Source organism: Balearica regulorum, unplaced genomic scaffold, assembly GCF_011004875.1.
Source record: "Balearica regulorum gibbericeps isolate bBalReg1 unplaced genomic scaffold, bBalReg1.pri scaffold_34_arrow_ctg1, whole genome shotgun sequence".
Lineage (NCBI taxonomy): Eukaryota > Metazoa > Chordata > Aves > Gruiformes > Gruidae > Balearica > Balearica regulorum.
This window is the reverse complement of record NW_022679072.1, coordinates 393827-401920: the sequence shown is the minus strand read 5'-3', so window position 1 is coordinate 401920 and position 8094 is coordinate 393827. Positions and strand designations below refer to the sequence as shown.

The 8094-nt window shown below is 55.2% G+C and overlaps 1 non-coding gene across 1 annotated transcript; it reads right to left on the bottom strand.

Moving 5' to 3' along the window:
- Positions 1-300: 300 nt before the first annotated feature.
- TRNAS-GCU (transfer RNA serine (anticodon GCU)) lies at positions 301-382 on the bottom strand. The gene has a single exon. It is a non-coding gene; the product is annotated as a tRNA-Ser (tRNA).
- Positions 383-8094: the final 7712 nt, after the last annotated feature.

Genomic DNA, 8094 nt, shown 5'->3' with positions numbered 1-8094 from the left:
CTACTCCGCACCACCTTCCTGCGCTACCTGTCTTTGGAAACTACTTCCAGGATGTTGTGCTCTATCATCTTCCCAGGGACTGAGGAGAGGCTGACCATCCTGTGAGTGCCCTGGATCTTCCTTCTTTCCCTTTTTGTTCCTCTTGCCTGGGAGGAGACAGAAGAGATTGAGGTGTGTCCTGAGCCACTTCAAAACCTTGCAAGTTCTTGTCAGGCAGCTCTCATCTCAAAACAAAGAGCTTACTCGGGGCCACACATTGAGTGGCTCGCACTCAGAAACTTGGACCATTGTTGGGCTAACCGACGAGGATGGGATTCGAACCCATGCGTGCAGAGCACAATGGATTAGCAGTCCATCGCCTTCACCACTCGGCCACCTCGTCAACATACTCCTGCTGCTGCTGCTGTTCCTGCCACGGCTACCACTGCCGCTGCTCCTGATCTTGCTGCTCCAGCTCCTGCTCCTGCTCCTGCTGCCTACACTTTTTGATACTGTTTGACATGGGAGAGAAGGAGCCAGGCTCCGGTTTTTGCCTTTTGGGACTGGTCCGCTCTCGCGACAGCTGGGCTGAGCTCCAGGGACCTTTGGGAAATAGGTCTCAGGATTCACATCAGAAAATGACTGAAGAGCAGAGCCCCACGCTCCTTCCCAGGAAGGAACACGGGAGAGTGATCCCGGAGTGGCTCAGCGCCTCCAGAGGACATGGGCCTGACTTTGAGGTGAAGTTCTCACCAGCCACGTCCCCCTGACGTTCTGGAAGAATACCACCAGCTCATATGGACAGGACTCACTCACACTTGACGGGTGGACCAGGCTTGGCCAGGTTTGGCCATGGCGTCTCTGTGCTGTTCCCCCTGGCGCTCACCTAGGATCTCATCACAGGCTGCTGCTCTCCCAGCACAGCTCAAAGTCAGGAACGAAGAGGGAGCTGAGGGGCACCAGCCCCACTGCACGCAACTCCTCTTTTTACCTGCCAGAGCTCCAGTGCTGCAGAGAGTTGAAACCACTGCACCGGTCCCCTGAGGCCAGACCTCTCTGCGCCTTGAAGGTCAGACCTTGAGCTGGCGGAAATAGTGCAGAGGCTAGGCTTGCTGTCCCTGGTGCCTAACAGAAAGCTGCCTATGGGATTGCGCCGCGTGGGATGGGCACCGATGGCAGGGCCCCGGGAGCCTCTCCATCTCTTCCGCCTGCTTAATTCCTGTCCTGGACAAAAGGGGAGCGGCATACAGCCTTGGGGGCTGGGACCAGAACCACCTGCACCCTGGTCAGTCCGAGTAGTTTCTCCAGCCCCAGCCTCCCCCAGGGGCCTGTAAAGACATTTTTCGCAGGGGGAACAAGCATTCGCTGCAAGAACCTCCCCAGGGACGTGGCAGAACCCCCATGACTGGAGGATTTTGAGATGCAATGGCACAGGGTGCTAGAGCATCCCATCTGGGCTCCCTTTCACACAAAAGGTTGGACCAGGCCGCCCTTCCTCCCAAGCCGCACGGGCTCTGCATGGCTTTTTCCAGGCAGCTCTCAGGGCTGGTGACACGTGCCTGGCCTTTCAGCTCCCCGCAGAGCTTTCCAGACCGGCACAGTCTCCTCTATTTCTCGTAGGGTTGCAGGGAGCATCATGTGGTGCCACTCAGTGGCTGCAGCCTCAGTCCGGTGGGCTCTCACACCGGTCTGTCAAAAAAGCAGGCTCCCCAGGCCCTGGACACGTTGGGGCGGCAACTTTCCTCAATTTGCTCTGTGCTCCAGAAACGTCCGGGAGCGGGAACATCAGGACACGTCCGTGCTGGCCTCCTCAGGCTGCTGTTTCACCAAGGAGCGTGACAGGATTTCAAAGAGTCACCAAGTGGTTGGGCAAGACACCAAGAGCCATGACAACACTGTACAAAAAAAAGCTGCCTTTCTGCAGGAATGCGGACATGAGGTTGTGCTTAGGCTCCCCTGCACGTCTTGAGTCCATTTCCCCCAGAGCCCCTGATGCCAGTGCATGGATGATTTGCACCGAGGTGGAGCTGAGGTCTCTCGTAGTGCCTCAGCCCTCTTTGGTGACTCACAGATGACTCCGAGGTGGTCTGCTGGTGCCACCTTGCAATTAAAGGGCCCTGAATGTGCCAATCCGTGCCTAGCCAGCGGAATCAAGCCAGAGCCTCTGGGTCAGTGACCTGAACAAGCCACCCGGCAATGACGCCAAGATGAGCGTTGTTTGGGAAGCCAAACTGCGCCAAAGCAAACAGGTCCACTTGGTGATGGCTCGCTTTCAGGCACGACTCAGCATGCTCCTTCCCCGCTCTCGAGGGCCACCGTGAGCCGTGGCTTCTCCTCAGGAGAGCAGTAGTGAAGTCCTGGCAGGCAAGGCAAGGGCTGTGCAGTTCCCAAAGAAAACACTCTGGCCGTTCCTGACCGAAGACAACAGCTGAACTGCTGGGCTCCCTTTGCATGACTGGGAAGTGCGTGCATCTCAGAGGCCCGAGGGGAGCAGAGACCTGCCACCGAGTAGCCTGAGCCACCCCAGCAATGGCCTCCGTGTCGCCACCCCTGCGCACAAGGGGTTTTCTCTCCAGACCGCAGGAGGGCCTTGTTTGACCGTCACCTTCCAATCACCCCGGGGATCTGAGTCTCCTCCCTCCTCTGTCCCTCAGAGGAACAGCCATCCTGCAGAGGCTTGGCTGGCCTCTGAGCAACCCCATAGCCTGCAGGCACCGGTGTTGCTCAGGGTCGGCCCCAGCCCGTCAAAGAGAGACCCTTCTGAGTGGCCTTCAAGGCATGCTCCACAGGCAAAGTCCTAAGCGAGTGGTGGCCATGCTCCCCAGGAAGGGCAGGACGCGCACAACACCTACTCGTGGCCTGAATCCGCTGGAAGGAGACCTCGAACGAGCTCTGGTCTGCGGAGAAACAGAATTGCTATCAACAAAATCACTTCAGTGCTTCAGTGCAAACTCCCTTCATGCTCAGGATGAAAAGGGAGTCAAGCATCTCAGGCAAAGGAGGCTTGTCTTTCATCTACCAGCAGAGCTCTGAGAAGCCAAAATTGCTGTTTCTCAACATGCTTCATGTTGGTGTCATTTTTCAGCTCCCCTGGGGCTCTGGGACACAGTATAAAAGTGTGCGCGACTCCCAGCTCCTCCGTCCTCCCCTCGAGCCTTCCTCTGCTCTGTGAAGTTGCTAAGTCTCAGTTCATTTTGCCTCTTGTCTCCCCGGCCGGCAGGACAGCTTCCGTGGAGAGGGCTGCATGCATTTTGCCTCCCTTGTCCTCGGTGAATGGTCTAGGATGTCAGACAGGGCGTTGGTTGGTCTCTTTGCCAGCCGTGGTTCTTTCCAAGGCTCGGGACGTACGGCCAGCGCTCTCTAACTAACCGACGGGCACTTCCTCCACCATCCGCAGTTCAGCAATGCTCCTTTTGCATTATTGGCACGGTGAGGGGCTTCCTCGGGAGAGCTAGTCCCGCCGTAGATGTCTTCTTCCATAGTGGCTGCCGCCTTCAGGAGCCCTGTTGCGTTTTACTCAGACATGTCCCCTCCTGAGAGAAGTGGCCGAGAGGAGCCTGACCCGACAAGACCAGGGGCCTTGAGGGAGGCGGGGGAGAAGGAGACCCGTTTGGCTGAGTGAACAAATTGATGCCGGTACAAGGGCCGACGATCAGGGAGTACGCAGCCCGATGCCAAAAAGAGGGTGCCTCTTGGGCTGCAGCAGAAAATCTTTCCCGCACTAAGGCCACAGCATCAAGGCTATGCTCAAGGCATCTGAAAAACCTGGCATCCATTTCCTCCTAGCGGGAGGGGGCTTCCTGAGGACTCTCTCTGGGGCGCCTTCCCTACCAAGCCTTCAAGGCTGAGCAGAAGGACTGTTGTGACATATCCTCGCAGCCTGCAGACGTACCCTTGGTAGTGGAGCCACTGGAGGCAGCAGAGTGCCTCCATGAGGCAGGCATGCCTGGGAGTGGCAAGGCCAGCTGGGGTACAGGCTGTGAAGCAGAGGGACTTGGACAGGGGGAGCTCCCTTGCGTTTGGACGGACCCTCTTGGATCACCCTTCAATTACAAATAAATACCCACCGCAGGCCCACCAAAATGCCGAGAAACCCCCCTCTCTGCAGACACTGGAGGTCCATCAACTGTTGGGCCATGCCACTGCTTCCGCCTTTGCGAACGTTAACCAAGTGGGACCCTGGATTTCATGGGGGCGTTGCAAGTAACTCTGGCCAGGTTAGCCCAGGGCCCTGTGGGTGGGTGAGACATGCCAGGCGGGTGAGAGAAGACGTCTTCCGATATGGCAGGCTGCGACCAGGCAGGAGGGAGTTTAAGGCGGTGGAGAGCAGGGTGCATTGTAGTGTTCTGCCAAAAGCACAGCAGGGCACTATTGCGGGACCTTCTGCTGCACACAGCTTTTGTGATTCATGCCTGGTCCCAAATCTCTCTCCACGAAGGTGCAGAGGGAAGGCAGAGGTGGTAGAATCAATTCTCCAATGTCTTGAGATTTGTGTCTCTTTCACTCACTGTTTAACACTTTTGCAGGGCTCTTGGTTTGGGTATTTTGGGTATTTGTGTTTTTTACATACGTGATTTTTTCACCCCTCTCTGAAGAGCCAAAGACAGACATCAGCTTACTGCGTGATAAGCTGCCACGGGCAGAGGAAATCAAGGAAAGAAAAAAGATGCTGAGAGAGAACCGCCAGAATGCCGAGATGGAAAGAGCAGCACGGCTCCGGACTGGTCCGTGCCCCACCACCTCCTCTCCCTGCCCTGGCTGCTCTGGGTCCCCAGCCACCTCCTGCAGCGTTTCTCTCTCTCTCTGCAGTGCTGATCCCCCTTGGTGAAGTCAGAGCTGAGTAGGAGAAGACCAGCGGCCCATTCCACAAGCAGCGTGTGGCGGAGCACTGCGATATATTTTGTGACTTGTTCAAGGGGGCCACGTTTACCCCCTGGGTTACCTTGAGGGTGGAGTACAGCCAAGAGGATGAAGACCTCGTGCCGGTCTACGATGGGAACATGGTGACTCCATCAGAGGTGCGTGAGGGGAGCTGGGAACACCCTTGACCCCATTGGAAGCCTGGGTGTTTCTGTCAGATGCTTCCAATGGGCATTGACCGTTCTGGGGGGTTTCTTGAGCAGGGTGTTTCCTCTGTGATGAACAAAATAGGTTTCTTGGACGTGATAAAGACAGAGCTTTGCAACAGGATCATTATCTGCTAGCAGGCTGATGTTTGTTAACGCTCTGGGGGCTCTCCAGGTGGAGCTGGATTACTTGGTGGCGTGGCTGTGCCCATGTTCTTTGCCTTGGAAATCATGACCTGCTGTTTGAGTGATTTACGTTCTCTTTGTGTTGCTCATTTAGGCTTCCAGTCCCCCTGCAGTGTCATATGAGGCAGATGAAGGCTCTCTCTGGACTTTGTTGCTGACAAGTCCAGGTGAGAGCAGGTTCTTTAAAAAGAACGCGTTTAAACGGGGTTGTTTCACTCTGCTTTTGGTTAACTCCTGTTTCTTTTGGCTGCACAGGCAGAGATGATGGGATATCTTCTAAGTAGGGATGTATTATGCATGCAGGAAAGATTGTAGCCTCACCAAATCTCGAGTAGTTGAGAGATGGGACAGTGATGCAACAGGACCTATGTCAGAGTGTAGTGGAAGCAATTCCCTGATGCCCATCTTTTGCTTACCCCCAAACTCCTCTCTCCCTCAGCAGTCCGCCTGGGAGGTCGGTTAGCTGACACTTCACTCTGGGAAACCAGGACACAGTGAAGCAGCTGACCAAGAAGTCCTTTTAATCTCAGAATTGCATCTGTAGAGTTCTTTGTTCCTTGTTTTAAGCTCAGCCCTAGAAGAATGAGTTACTTTTCTGCTAGGAAAGGACTGTTGGGAGGTCTTGAGCTGCCCCCTCCGTTCCAAGCGCGTCTGGGCCTTCTCACTTTGGGGTTGATGCCAACACCAGGTTGTCACAAAGTTGTTTTGCTCCGTTGCAGATGGGCATTTACGAGACGCGAACTCGGAGTACCTCCACTGGCTGGTGTGAGTACTGCACATCAGAGCTGTGCGCTGCTTGGCTCGGGGAAAAGCCCAGGCGGAGAGGGCAGGAACTCCTCCAACAGAGCTTGGGAAAGAACTGTTTGCTACGGCAACAAACCGTGGCTTTCTCTGGTGCTCCTGCCATTAGCGTCTTTACCCCTGTGTTCTGGATGCAGTAGTTCCAGGCGTTGCTGCTGCTGTTCGGCATTCAAAACACTGGGCGTGATTTTTCTTCCAGTGAAAGCAGCCTCTACTACCCGTTTGCTTGTCAAACGGGCATAAGTCACGTCGAAGTGCAGCACAGAGTGATTCGCAATCCTGGGTGAGTCTGCTGGTCCTGATGTGGGGAAGTGAGTGATCCGTAGTGAAGTCAATTTCTTTCTGTTCAGGACGAACATCCCAGGCAACGACATCAAGTCGGGCAAGGAGATCTGTCATTACGTGCCCCCCTTCCCTGCCATGGGAACCGGCTACCATCGCTTCGTCTTTCTCCTCTTCAAGCAATAGACTGCCCCATAGATTTCAGCGAGGATGTTGGGCCCGTTGTCACCGAAATCCGGGAATAAACCTCGTAACACCAATGTAGTGTTCAAAGGCAGGCATTCTTTATTGCAGCACTGGATGCACGGGGGATAGCTCCACCCAACGTGCATGCCAGGCGATCACCAACACACAGGTTATGTGGGATCAAAACATACATAGTCATCATCTTTCTCAGAAAAGGCAGTCCTATGATAATCATGTCTTAGAATCCATTTCCATATTCTCCTCCCTGTCACGCATGCTCAGTGATTTGAGTCGGTGGTCCTCAAGGGTCTCTGGTGGTCGTCAGTGGTCTCGCACCCGTGTCCGCTGGGTGACCCTCTTTGTGTGGGCATGCGCAGTACCCTTGCTGTGGATGCACCTGTCCATAACGACTTCATAAGATTAATATCTCCAAACCTATTGTTCAGTTTGGTAGAGACTGTACATGGAACAGAGCAGCATTGTACCTTGCCATGGTCAGTTAGCTTCATTACGTATTACCTCGGTTACAAACTAATTATCTCAACCGGATTCTATAGTTTTTGTTTCACGGCCCCTATCCTACGGTTACACCGTACCATGGTAATTCAGGCTCTCACTGGGCAGTTTCACACTCGCTTGGTAGGGCTGTTCCTGCTTGTTATGCCGGCATGCTCCTTACTGCTGTAGGAGAGCAGTTCCTTTTAATCTGCAGGGTTCGGGGCTGCTTTGAGTTTGTGTGTCACCTGTGTGGCAGCTGTCCCTGCCTCTGCTGCTCACAACCGCAGGAAGAATAAAACTGGCAGAGAGCAGAGCTGTCTGTGGCACATTGCTCAGTGTTCCGGCTCTCAAGACACCTAAGTAGGGCACCAGAGACCAATGCCACTCACACACAAAGAGAATCAGGGTATATTCAGGCTGCACAGTCCTGGCCATGAGGAGGGGCGCAGCTCAGTCACAGGAACAAGGAGCAGATCATGCATTGGGTCCACTTCAGAGCAGCGTCTACCTCTTGCCTCACTTCAGGTCACTGGACTCTCACCTGGCAATGCCACGCCACATCCCTTTTGCCCCAGCCAACCAACGCCTCATTCCAGTTCCCCCGCATCATGGCCTTGCTGTGGTGGGTGACAGGAGTGACGCATGAGCTGGCAAGCACCCTGGACATCCTGCCAACCCTGACGGCCCTGGCTGGAGCAGTCTTCCCAAAGTTGCCCTGGATGGCTATGACCTGAGTCCAGTGCTGTTTGGGTCAGGGAAGGTGAGTCCTGCGGGCTGGTTCGGCTGGCATTGTGCGTGAAGGCTGGGTGTAGGGCTGGAGCTGTGTGCCTGATGAGTAGAACCAGCTGGAGGTCAGGGGGGATCCAGGAGTGGGGGCCTTTTGTCTGGCCTGGGTCATGCCATGGAGTTTCTGGGCTTCCCCAGGCTGCTCTGCTCTAACACCTGCAACATGTTGCCAAGCTAAACCCCCATGGCTGCAGTGGATGGACAGAGCCCCAGTGGCTTTGAGGAGGGAGCAAACAGGATGCTGCTGCTCGTCAGCTTCCCCCCTCTCTGGCTAGCAGCCAGGCCTCTGGACCCACCCCGCAGCGGGTAC